This window comes from Lynx canadensis, chromosome A1, assembly GCF_007474595.2.
Source record: "Lynx canadensis isolate LIC74 chromosome A1, mLynCan4.pri.v2, whole genome shotgun sequence".
Taxonomy (NCBI): Eukaryota; Metazoa; Chordata; class Mammalia; order Carnivora; family Felidae; genus Lynx; species Lynx canadensis.
The window spans coordinates 194,032,256-194,045,499 of record NC_044303.2 but is presented as its reverse complement, the minus strand read 5'-3'; the positions used below and the strand labels follow the sequence as shown (position 1 = coordinate 194,045,499).

General features: G+C 42.3%; 1 protein-coding gene across 2 annotated transcripts in view; it reads left to right on the top strand.

Moving 5' to 3' along the window:
• Positions 1-13,244, top strand: part of GRIA1 (glutamate ionotropic receptor AMPA type subunit 1) — a 306,995-nt gene that overhangs the window by 219,294 nt on the left and 74,457 nt on the right. The gene's annotated exons all lie outside the window — the stretch shown is intronic.

Here is a 13,244-nt window from a genome sequence, read left to right as displayed (position 1 = left end):
CTGTCCATCGGCTGGATGCATCCTGTGTCTGAGCCAGCTCTGTCTGCTATCTGGTTGATGTGCTCCATCAAGATTAATAGGGATAATCACAAGTCTGGTGTTCTGTAGCTGCAAGGAACAGAGAAAGGATGGAGGAGAGTATGGTACAGCTAACGCTTAGTAAGCACCTACTATATGCTAAGCAAGGGTTTGAGTCCCATACATCCATTATCTCACTGATTCCTCACAGAAGCATAAGGTGGGACTCTTGTTATATCTTCTTTCATAAATGAGGAACCACACAAATGTTGAATATCTTGCCAAGGTTACAGAGCTTGTAGCTAGGTGAGTTGAGATTCAGACCACCATCCTATGCGACTTTCTAAATGATGGAAGGAGAACACTGAACTATGAGTGGGTTCTAGTACCGGCTATAGCATGCTAGGTATGGCCCTGAGTAGGTCACCTGACCTAGCAGACCTAGGTTTCTTCATTTTTAAGAGAAAAGGGTTCTCTTTTTCTTAGTTCTGAACAGACCTTGGAAATAATCTAGTTCTAATGGTGATGTAAATTTGTTTCTTGTAGTTCGAACATGGGATTTCTCAGAGGTGCCTCAGATAGTGCATTGAGAGTGCTAGGGTGCCCAAATCAGTGAGGCCGCAGCCTCCACATGGAACCACAGTAGGTCCACTTTGTCTGTTTTATACATTAGACTGCAAATATTATTGTTTTTTCAAAAAAATGATTCCTAAGCCAAGAAAGAAAAAAAGGAGGAAGGATGGAAAGGCGGCGGGGGCATAAAAGAAACTTGAAAACTCCCAATCTAGCCCAGTCCTCACATTTATTGACCTCCTGTCTTTGTGTATGATGTTCTTTCAACTACATTCTGGAATGTTCATGTGACAGCTCCCCTCCAGTTTATCTGATATACAAGCACTGACTGTATTTCCCTTTCCTTTTACAGTTGTTCAGTGTCTATGAACTCCTTTTCCATTAGGCAGTCCCTTGTAGACTACCAAGTTTCTAAAGCATGTGGGGAGGCATGACTTAGAATTTGGCTGTCATAAATAGATTTGCACACATTGTCACCTTCTGGGGGCAAGTTACATAAATATTAAGGCCTTATAGGCAAGTGCTGGAGGCATCTTAGCCACCTGTCTGTTTTGCATTTGAGTGTCAATGAGAACCAATATTCCTGAGTAGCAAAGGAATAAAATCTTCCTAAGGATCTTCCCTCAGGACTCATTTTGGCTGCTGTATAATTTAGGTAGTCTCATTGTTCACCATTATAATCTTGTTTTTCTTTAAATAAGAAGACAGTTGGGGGGTGGGGTGCGTGGGAGAGGAGGTGTGAGACTGGATGCTTGGCCAATACTGGCAAACACATGGTGAAGAGTAGACAGAACCAAGTAGGGGAAGGACTTGCTTAAAAATAAATCAGGCCAGTAGATAAACAGTGGGAAGAAATGACTCTTAGCTAGTCAGTATAACATAGGGCCATCACAATATGCATATGTCCAAAAAGACCCATGGGCTTGTTTTTCTCCATTATTTCCTTCATCAGTGGGCATCTCACCTTCTAATGGCACCCAAGTGGTCTGACCTCAGGATACGTCTCCACCCATTCTCCGATTGTCTCAAGTTGGTGGCCCACAAAAGCTAAGTCCTCTGGGAGGCATGTTTGTGCTTGATCCGCACAGAATTTGGCAATGGTTGTGCAAAGCTGAGTGGCAGCCACCCCCTTAGCTGATCCTTGCACACGCCACCACACTGCAGCCCCCAGGTAACCACCTTCATTCCTTTGTTACTCAGCTGGCCCCTGGTAGAGTATTTGAGTTTGTGACCTCGGGCTGCAAAAGGATTTTCAAACATTGTCTCCAGGTCTTCTAAGGGTTCCACTAGAGTATCTTAGGAACCGACACTGAGGTGAAAAGGAGACTATGAAGGACCCATCCGAGCCTCCTTCCTCCCAATCTTTGATAGAACACCTCCACTCTATGCCTGTTTTTTTCACTGGTAAATGGAACTGTTACCACCTTAAGTATTGTTATGAGGTTTAAAATAGATTGATATATGTAGGACCCATAATATAATATCCAGGAAGCACTATAAGACAAGGGCCATTTTTTAATATTTTACTGATTTTATATATTGGGCTTCTACTAAACTTCACTGGAAGAAAGGGTGCTCACACTGATGTGAAAGCCACTGGACTTCTCCCTTCTTGCGAAGTCCAGGGACAAAGCAGAAACAGCCAGTGGTTGATCCCAGAGACCAGCAACACCAGGATTCCTGAGACTTCTTCTCACAGGAACTGGGAGGAAGGATTTGTCATTTTGGATTAAAGAGTCTTACAGACAAAAGAGTAAACATTCCAGAATAAGAAGTAATATCTACTTGAGGTGACTTTTCCTTATCAGGCCCACCCTGGCCATTCCCAGAGCTTAGAGGCCTGTAGAAACCCTGAGAGTCAGAGTATACACTACAGTGTATCCTGGAAATACACGCTAAAAAGAAAAGGCATGTACTTCATCTCACTTGGGCCATACAAAAAAGACAAGGACACTTAGACAGTGAATGATCAGAGCCAGAGACCAAGCAAGCAGCTGCAAACATCAACAGAAGCTTTTATTGTTGCTGTCTATGTATTCCCTGATGAAGTCATACGTGTCATGAGCCTCTGACATGCAAAGTACTGTGTCAGAGACACTCTGGGTGCTGTGGTGGGAAGAACTTTAAGGGGCTTGTTTGCATCAAACATCCTTTCAAACGAGCTTCAATTAGTTACTCTTGCTGTTTACTTAAAGAAAATATCGTAAATCCTCACTAATTTAGAATTTGGAAAACCAAGTGCCATCTGAATTACATGTATGTACATTCATACACAAGTAGCTTTATCTCTTTTAATCTCTTCAAAGTTCATGTTAATGTCTGTCACCCAAAAGCCAACAAAATGTAGCTAAATGTGGTTGCCTGCAATTAACACAATAATCTGACCACAGCAATATGAACAGATAGTTATCTTTCTTACATTATTAGAAAAGCAGAACTAGTCAGTGGTTCATGGTTCAGTGAAATCAGGATCTGCTGTTTTGTGACTGTCTTGACATTTTCTCATATTCACAAGATGGCTACACCAAGATATTGCGTCCATGTTCAAACAACAAGAAAGGGAAGGAGTGTTGCCATTTCTGTCTCTTTGGATCAGAAAAACAAAAGCTTAATGGAATACTCCCTACCCCAGCAGCTGATATCTGCTTCTATCTTATTAGTGAGAACAGTGGCCCTTCCTTCCTAGTGGCAAGCAAGGCCAGTAGAGCAAGAATTTAGGTATTCTAGCCTCTAGAGGGGAACATATGGGGATAGATGTTGGGGTGGGTCACCAGCAGCACTGGCCACAGTGCCTGAAGTCAATGTTTTTCTGCACTTATATCATGAATAAATCATCTGTAATTAACACATTCAATGACATATGCCAGTAAATCCTCTTGAAATTCTTTAAAGACTTTTCCCACCTCCCTTTAACATATTTATATGTGAAATTGGTTTTGTACAAGCCATTTTAATATTCAGAGTTACAATTCAGTTTAGCTGTGATCACACATTACAATTTTTTTCATTAGGCCGATGGTGAGATTAAAATGCTATCCATGAATTGACTTCATAGGCCTGCTTCTTGTGTCCAACGACCTATTTTTAAGAGATCTTTAGATTCATTTTCCCATGGAGAGGAACATTTTGAGAAGAGATATATTAAAGGAGGGACAAAACTGTCAAAACAGCAAAATTTATCTTTAGTTCCCTCAATCTTCTTTTCTGTACCCTTTTCCCCCTATTTGTGACCAGTGTCATTCATTTATTGGCCATGCATGGCATGCTGCAGTGGGCTGAGGATATGACAATATATATCAATGAGCAGCATGGGGGCTGGAGTGTTTGCTTCAAGGATCTGGCAAGAATAGTGCTGTAAGACAGACATTAAACAGGCAATTGTGAATGTATAAATTGTGATGTGCTATGAATAAAATGACTCTGCTATAGCAATAGATAATAAAGGAAGTAGAATTACAGGGGACTTACTTAAGGAGTTCTGAGAAAGTTTCTCTGAGGAGTTGATAGGTGAAAAAGAGGTAGGCTTGCATAGAACTGAGAAACATACTAGCCATGTGCAAGGGTCTGAGATGGAAAAGAGCTTAATGCTTTCAAAGATGGAAAGAGTACCCAGTGAATGAGAACAGGGGTTTGAGATAACATTAGAGAAGTAGGCAGAGTCCAGATTATGCAGGACCCTGGACTGTAGTATAGTTTTGGAGTTTTACTTTCAATACATTGAGAAGACATTGGAGAGTTTTAAGCAAGGCAAGGATTGATTTACATGCTAAAATACCACTCCAGGGAGCTATGAGGAAAATGAATTGGGCAGAGAATAGTCAAGAGTGGAAGCAGAGAAACCAAGCAAGAGGATCTTATGGCTGTCCAGAGGAAATTACAGTGATGGAAATTATGATGGTCGAGGAGATGGATTTGTGGGATACTTTGAAACTCGAACTGACAGCACTTGCTGATGGACTGGATATATGAGAGTGAGGAAAGGGAAGAGTCCAAGGTGGACCCAAGAGGTAGGGAGCATTTGGAAAACATGGAACCACAGTTCCAAAGACCTTTAGCTTTGGGCAGGATCATTAGGATGATCTGGTTTATCCATCTCACGTTATGCACAAGGAAACTGAGGCCTAAGAGGTGAAAGGGATTTCCTCTGAGGTGACCAAGACAATCCCTTGGGCCTGTTGATGCCCAATCCAGTGCTGCTTACCAGGCAGTCTCAACCCAAGGTTCTATTTATTGCCTGCAAGTGAGCTAAGAAGGAGCCTCTTCAGCTATTTATTCCCACAGCCCCCACTTACTTATTGGCTTGTCCATGGAGTCAGTACTTTTCTGGGTTCATATGACCTTAGTAAGCAGAACAAGAGAGGTTTAGGAGGTCCTAGAAGAATAGAAGAAAATGGGAAATTATGACTGAGGCTTTCAAAACTCTTTTATTCCTGATCTTAAAATGTATCAGAATGTATGATAATTATCTCCACCTAGTGAAGATAATTAGTCTCAGTGAGAAGTCTCAAGTGGAAGAGTGATGGCACTTTGGAGATCTCCAGGAACCTTATACCACACACACCTCCACCCCAGCTAATCTACTTGTCGGGCCAAGCAACTGATTCACCATGGGAACAGGATAACCAATGAGCAGATCCCAAACTAATAACCAACGACAGTCTGACCTTTGCATTCATACAAAAGTTCCATAGCAACCAATATGCCATGACACTGAGAAGTGATGAGAAATCTACCCCCGTGCACCTCCTGTTTCCCCACCTCCCCTCCCAGAGGCAGTCATGCAAATCTTCTCTTGCTCATCTTGTGTCATTTAAGTGTTGCAGGAGGAAGGAAGGGATGCTGAGAGTAGAAACGCGGTGAAGTTGATGGAAGCCACCTGAAATTATAGAATATTTCGCTTTTAGAAAACATAAGCCTCTTGTAGGACACAGATTCATTGCTGCAAGGAAGAATATCACAAGGGCGTGTAGACAGTTATGATGCAAGAAATGTGTGACAGATGCTTTGTGCCTTGGGACTAGGCTTGGGGGTTTCTGCTGGGACCACCTGCATCAGAATCACCTGTCCCTCTCTATTGACCCAGGTGAGGGGATTCTGCAAACGTAGCAGGTGTGATATGCGCAGGGACTGTCTGGGGGTGGCCCCATCCCTGGGGACTTCAGCTCAGTGCCTCCTTCCCTTTCAACTTTAATCCTCTGCTACCTGGTGGCTAGACCCAGAGCCAGGCTCCAGTGCCCCGCAGTTTCACAGACCATTGAGAAACACAAGAGTAGAACTTTCAGAAGCTCCAAAAGCCACATGGAAGTATTAAAATGAATGCAGTGACAGAAGGATAAAGGCTTCACTGGATACACAAATGAAAAGCATCATTTTCTGCCTCTCGGCCAGCAATTGTGGCCATTAGTAAGAGGGAAGTCAAATTATGCTCTCTCTCTCTCTCTCTCTCTCTCGTGCTCTGAAAGTCCAAGGTTTGAACAGTTTAACTGAAGGGAGATTAATTTTTTTTCTTCCAAAATCACAATATGCAAATTCTCAGAAAGTGTTTCACTAAGCTGAAATAGATGGTTAGGGCCATTTATTCACTCATGAAATGTTTATTTAGCACCTATTATGCAACAGATTTGGTTCAAAGTGTGATAGGAGATATCACTGAATAAAGCAGACAAAACTCCCTGCCCTCCTAAGAGCTTACTGTTTAGTGGGAGGAGGCAAGCAATAAACAAAACACCTGTAAAATGTCATCAACATCCCCATCCCCATTTGATAGGTGAAGATTCTGGTATACAAGGAGGGGAAGGACTTAGGCAAGGTTGCATAAATTGTGAGTGTAAGCTCAGAAACACAAGAATGGAGGCTATCTGTGGACTGTGGTGAACTGGGACATGCATAAGTCAGCTGGAGAAGGTCATTCCCACTCAGTTCTAGACAGTCACTGCCCTGGGAACACCGTACAAATGAAACAAAACATGCCAAGATCCAGCTTGTAGGCCACCAGTTGGAGACCCCTGGAAGAATGGCAAGGAGTATAATGTACCACTGTGTTTTTAATGAATTTAGACACACTTGAAATATTACATTTATGTACTTTTTAAAGGAATTTTCCCTATTCCTCCTCCATTTTTGGTTCCAAGTATAAAATGTGATTGCTATGTTTTTCTCACCTTTCACATGCCTTAGAAAATCCAGGCCACGGATGGGGGCTGCACTAGAAGAGAGATGGTCCCTATGTCTTGTTAACTAAAAAGGCCTGCCCATGACAATATCTTCCTATGTTCCACATTTTCCTAGAGAAAACTTCCTGTTTCCTTTTAAACTTTCTCTGCACATGCAGCATCCAGGACCAGAAGACCCAACTGTTCATTGGAAAGAAGTACGAATTCTACATAGGGAAAAGTAAAAGCATTATGAATTGAAATGATGGGGAATGTATGCTCGTACTCCTTTGAGGAGTCTGGCGGTTTTGAATATGAGTTAGGTACACCATCCATCTGTGGCAAATGAATACTTTTGCCCTAGCTATGTTCAAGGAAGATAGTAGGTGAATTAAGCCCAAGGTACCAAGCAGAAGTTAAATGGTGTCAAGCAGACTAACAGAAATGGCACACCTAGGTGACAACAGTCCTGGTGTGTCTCCAGTGGCTTAGGAGGGCCTTAAAATAAGGAAGCACAGTACTTGCTGGAGGCAGAATGCAGCTGTTGTCACAAGGGGCAGGCCCACAGGACTGGAGGAGGGGGTAAAGGAGCTTAGTAGGAAGCGCAGTCTCAGCCTGCTGTTAGCCCACCGGGGGAGTCACCGCCTCTGTCTGTCTCACTTCTCCTTCTTCAAAATGGAAACAAGATGGTCCCTAGTATGTCCCCAGCCTCCCATCTAAGGTGTGTCTCCCTTCGATTCCCAGGTTCATCCAAGGCTTTGGCCAAACCAAGTTGTGCTTCATTTTGATTCCCCAGCCCTTGTCTGCCCTGGTCATCCCTTCCACTTGGAGTGACTGTTCCCATCTTTCCTGGCTCAACTCTTCCCCCTTCACAAATACTGTCTTCCCAGGCCTGATTACTCCTCTGAAGCTGTGCCTCATAATAATGGTTATGCCTAAACTCTGGAATAGGGTTGCTGCAAGTGAATCCTAGCAGCCGTGCAAGCATGGGAAGATTGCTTCCCTGCACGTCAGTTTCTTCTTCTGGAAAATGGGGTTAAGAAGAAATACTGAATGTGTATTTTGAGTATAAAATTACATAATACCTGGAAAGCTCCTCCTTTTGTACAGGGCTGACCCAGAGACGGTAAGAGCTGTTGATGTTGCTGGTGCCATCACAACTGTCCCTGCATGTCTCTGAGAGTGTCCTTCACCTTCAGCCCTGCACTATAGTTACCATGTCTATTCCTCACTGAGACATAGACTGGCAAACTGATCTCTTCAGCTCATCTAAAACCTGACACCAGGTGTTGTGTATTCAAACACACTCTTGTTGAAGTAATACGTCACTGTCTCAGGATGTCATTTGTTTCATTTAATGGAGAGAAAGCAGTCCAATGGAGAGAATTTCTGGTCATCACTCACTATCTGTGCCATATGGAGAAACTCAGTCCTCGTCTATGAAGGGACTTAGAGATAAAGCAGGTAGAATTAGAGAAAAGGAAGGTGAATAGACCCAGAAAGCAATGTTTCCTGTTATCCTAATATTTCCAGTTACCCCATTTCTATCCCTTGGCTGGAAAAACAGTAGTAATGATTGTTTTCATTTGTTGAAACTACTATGTGTCAGGCACTCTGGTGTTAGATCACATTACTTATCATCATGACAACCTCTACTTCGGTACATCAACACCATTCTATAGATGAGAAAACTGTGGCTCAGAGTGATTAACTCTCTTGTCTACATTTATACAGCAGAAATGGGATTGGAATCTGTGTTTGTCCAATCTCAATACCCATGTTTTATCCTTGACAAATTTCAGTCTTCTAAAACCAGACATCTTCTAAAGGTCCCTGAGGGCTCCCTGTAGATTATTAGAATTCATGAAAAATAACAAAAGAAAGGTACCCATTTTCTTCTGTGGGCTCCCTAACTCTGATTTTTTTAATGGACCTTTTTTTGCCTTGGGTTTTCATTCCATTATTATTCTTTACAGTTTCTGTGTCTTTACAAGCCATCTACGAGGAAGGAGAGGTGAACTCCCAAGAGTGCACTCTGTCCCCACCAAGAGGGAGTGCAGTGTGGCCAGCTGAGTGAGAGACAATTGAAATAGAGACAAAAGCAAAGATACAGGTAGTGCTACCTCAGAGAGGCCAACCTCTTGGCCTCAGCTGGGAGGTGACCGTGGCATAGGGTAGGCTTCATAGTCACAGCCAAAGGCTGGAAAGGGCATGTGATCTCTTTAACTACAGCTCTTTAGGTGGGAATGAGGTAGAGGGAGAAGAGGCAAAAAGGATCACAAATGGCCTTAAAATTGTTAGTGGCGGGGGGAAGAAACATCTAGGGTGCACACATTTATCCTACAGAAATGGTTGTGCAAATATGACAAGATGTATCCATAAGGATGTTCCCCCTCACTGTTTTTAAACATCCAGAAGTTGCCTACAGTCCACCAGTAGAAGCCTGCTGATAGAAGTGATGGTTCATCAGCCCGGGGAACCCAATGCAGCTATTAAGGTAGAAGAACAAGGATGTCTATCCTACTTTGTGAAGATCTTCAGGGTTGCGTAGCAGGGAAATAATGGGTTGCTGTGATTCCACTGGTCCCAAATTACAGGTCCTTTTCACTACACCAGGCTGTCTCTCTGGAACACAGGGAACTAGGGGAATGTGTAACTGAGGGCTAAACTCTGAGGCCTGTGGATTTGGCGCTAAATTTATTTCTGAGGAAGGAAAAATTAGTGTGGGCTGTGGTAAAGAGAGGCCTCTGGGAAGCAGTGGGCTGTGCCTTGAAAGATGAGATAAGATTTTCTACAAAAGCAAAGAGAAATGAAGAGGGAAATCTCTGGCGGGGGAATGTCGTGAATACAGGCAGAGAGCTCTCAAAGTTTAATGATAAACTCAATACTGTGACTTTGGGGGACCTATAATCTCTGTAAAGCCATTGGAGTAGCACCCAAGAAAAGAGTCTGAGGTGGGCAAGTTTGGGATAATTCTTCAGTGGCCATCAGGAAGAAATTCCCAGCTCTCCATGGAGCACATTTATTGATTGGTGTTAAGGCTTGGTCTATCATGGATGGAACAATGTCAGCCAGGTCTAATATCTAGAATTCAGAGGATCCTGGCTGGGCACTCAGGGAGTCCCTGCCAGTGCTGCTGCCAGTTATTTATCTCCTGATCAGCACAGAAGGAGCTTTCAGGCAGAAAGATGCCTTCCTTATCTGTGGGAAGTCTGGCTAGGCACCCACCTAATATTCATCTTCTCTTTTATTTCCTGTTCTCTGTGTACATACCCATTCTGGGGATGGGGAGAGAGATTGGAGAGGGAGTTTATTTTGTTTTATTTCTGGTTACTATGTGTATATATTTCTGTAGACATCAGGGAGGATTAATCCATCAAATGTTTTAACTGAGCACTATCTTGGGCCTAAACCTTGCCTTAGGCACAATGCTAAGCATTATGGCAGATGGAAAGAAGCAAGAAACAGGAGTTCAGACCTCTGACTTTACAAGTCAGTAGAAGAACCAAGATACACAAGGAAAACAAATGGATAATAAAGCAAAATATGTATTTGGATAATTCCCAAGTGCAAGATTGGTAGTCAATAGGTAGAAAAAAAAAAGAAAGAAATATCACTGAGGACTAGAGTGATCTGGGCTGGCTTAGTGAAAAAGGAGAGACTTGGGCTGCTCCCAAAGGATAGAGTTACATGTCTAGAAGGAACTCCAGGTAAGGCAATTGGGCAATGGGGGAAGCTCAAGCAAAGAAGGACAAAGTATCCCAGTATTCAGAGACACCTGGGTTTGAATCCTAGTCCACCAGTTACTAGCTGTAAGACATGAGTCAGTAACTTAACTGCCAAGCCTCAGTTTCCTTTCAACATGGGGTTATCAACGCCTATATCACAGGATTCTTACAAGAATACATGAACAAACAAAAACCAAATCATGTTGCCTCATGCCTAGCATAGGCCAGGGTTTAAAAAATCTTAATTTTCTTTCCATCCTTTTGTGTTAATCACATCACTTCTCTTCCACTTTATCTCTGGCCTCCCACCAATCATTTATTCTCTGCTGAAAGGTTTCTGGGACTCACTGCATGCATCTCCTTATCTGGCCCAGCACTAGCAGAGGGAAGTTCAGACGCTACTCACAGAAGAAGGAGGAAGGCTTCCAGTTACAGTGTTATGACTGGAGGATATGGCAGTCTCACTCCTCCTATCCCAGGGTTATTTCTCTCTTAAAGCGTAGACACGAACTAGATCTGAGCTCCCATCTGCCTCCCTGGCAAAACTCATCTCCTGGGCAGTGACGTGTCCCTGCCAAACGACTTTGTCTACCAGTCCTCTCCTTACCTCCTGGGCATCTGATTTTGTTTCTTCATAGTCAGCATTACAGTGGTTTTCTCTATTTCCCAGAGTGACAGACACTGGTTATGCAGGACTTATAAATATGCAGGACTTTTTCAACAGAGTAATTAAGGGCATGAGCTCTGGAGTTAGACCTGGGCTTATTTCTTCCTTTTAATTTTCTGTGTGACCCTTAGCAACTAGCTTTGCACCTCAGAGTCTCTGTTACTATTGCTATATAACATGAGTCTAAACTTGTGGCATAAAACTACAGCTGTTTTATTATGTTCATGGAATGCATGGGTTAGGAGATTTTGAAGCTGTTGTCCTAAATACCTACAGGTGCCCTCTCCATGCTTTGCTTGGGCTTCCTTACACGTGATGGTCAGTTCCAAGGACAAGGGACCAAAGAGAAGGTGGGCAGAAGCTGTATCACCTTTCATGACGCACCCTGAGAAGTCACATAGTGTGACTTCTGTCACAGCCACGAGTCCAGGCATATCAAAAGGGAAGGAATCTTCAGTAGGACAAGTGTCAAAATCACATTGTAAGAGGAACATGTGGAATAAGACAGATTGTTGTCGCTATATTTGGAAAACACAATCTGTGCTACCTTGTGTATAAAGTGAAAATAATCCTTTTTGGAATCATCGTAAAGATTAAATAAGTTTTTAAAGTACTTAGTGTGGCAGCTGACATGTAATCTATAAAAGTCATGCATTCATTCATTCATTCTCCCCCTTCCTCTCCTCTTCTCCTTTCACCTTAACCTCTCCATCCCTGCCTCTCTTTCCCAGAGTAGAGATATAGACACATATGTGACATTTATAGTCAGTGCTTATTAATGTGTAGTCAGTGCTTATTAATATTTTGTATCCATAATAGATGCTAGTAATTATTTAAGCTAATGAATCTATAGATTAGGTCCCTAATGAATCTACAGAATAGAGCCTTAAATGTCAGGTAGTTTCTTACCTAATCATCTCATTTTATACTTTGGAAAACCAAGGTTGAAAGAGTTTGCAAAATGGGTTAAATTAACACGGAGCATTTTATAATCCAGACTTCAATGAAGCAATTGTGTTGAAAATAAATCAAGTGACCCTAACAATGAACAATTTTTCAAATGACTGATGTTTAAATTTCAACACCTTTCAGGATATGTAGGGCCTTTAACTTCATCATAATCCCTAGAGGCAAATGAAAAGGGACAGGAGGAACACAGAGCTTGGTGTGTTCTTTATTTTGCAGATCTGAACACTGAAATGAGCCAGGTCACTGCCTTTGCTTTTTTGACACTATATATATTGTTCCTGCTCCTCACAGCCAAAGGCACCACATTTAGGCAATATTTGCTCAGTGAATCAGCAAAGCAGAACAGAGACAGCAAAATTGAGATGGTGTGCCTTTTCATCCCTGCACTGAGAAGTAAAGCTGAGGCAAACAGAACAAAAGGGGCATGGTTTATTTTTCAACAAAGCTGTGTAGGGAGCCTAGCTGGCTAAGGACAGGAGTCAGAAGGCATAATTGTGGCCAAGTAACCTTGGGCCAGTCACTTTCCTTCTCATGCCTCAGTTTTACAGTCTGAATGATCTGCTTTTACAATGTAAAGTGTTTACTGAGTGCTTGTGACCAGTTCTCTTCTTAGTTCCATGAAAAATACACAGAAATAAGAAATGCCCGATCGTTGCTTCAATGATGCTTATAGTCAAACTGGGAAGATGTGACTAACACATAAAGAACAGAGAACTTACCAAGCCCGGGTGTATCTTGGGACCCAAGTGCCATCCAAGGATGACCCAAAAGGGAGAGATGAATGTTGGTAGAAGCTCAGTCCTCATCTACCCATCTGGCTGGAAAGGGAGAAAAGGCAGACACATCATTAAATCAGAAGCAAATCTACCAGGTTTCCTTACAAAGCCAATAGCTCCTAAATTTCATTATATCTCCTATATCAGAACTCAAAGAAGAAAAGGAGGATTTTTATACTAATACAAAGAAGATTCATAGTTTTTTTTTTAACCTCAACCTCTTTTTTAGTCAATGGATTTTTCCCTCTTAAATTTGATTTGAAATGCTGAGCACAGGAAGATTTTAATTAGTTACTATTTTCCTCTTATCTTCCCCCTTTGACACACAATTTACTTTTTAAAATTTTACTGAGGTATAACA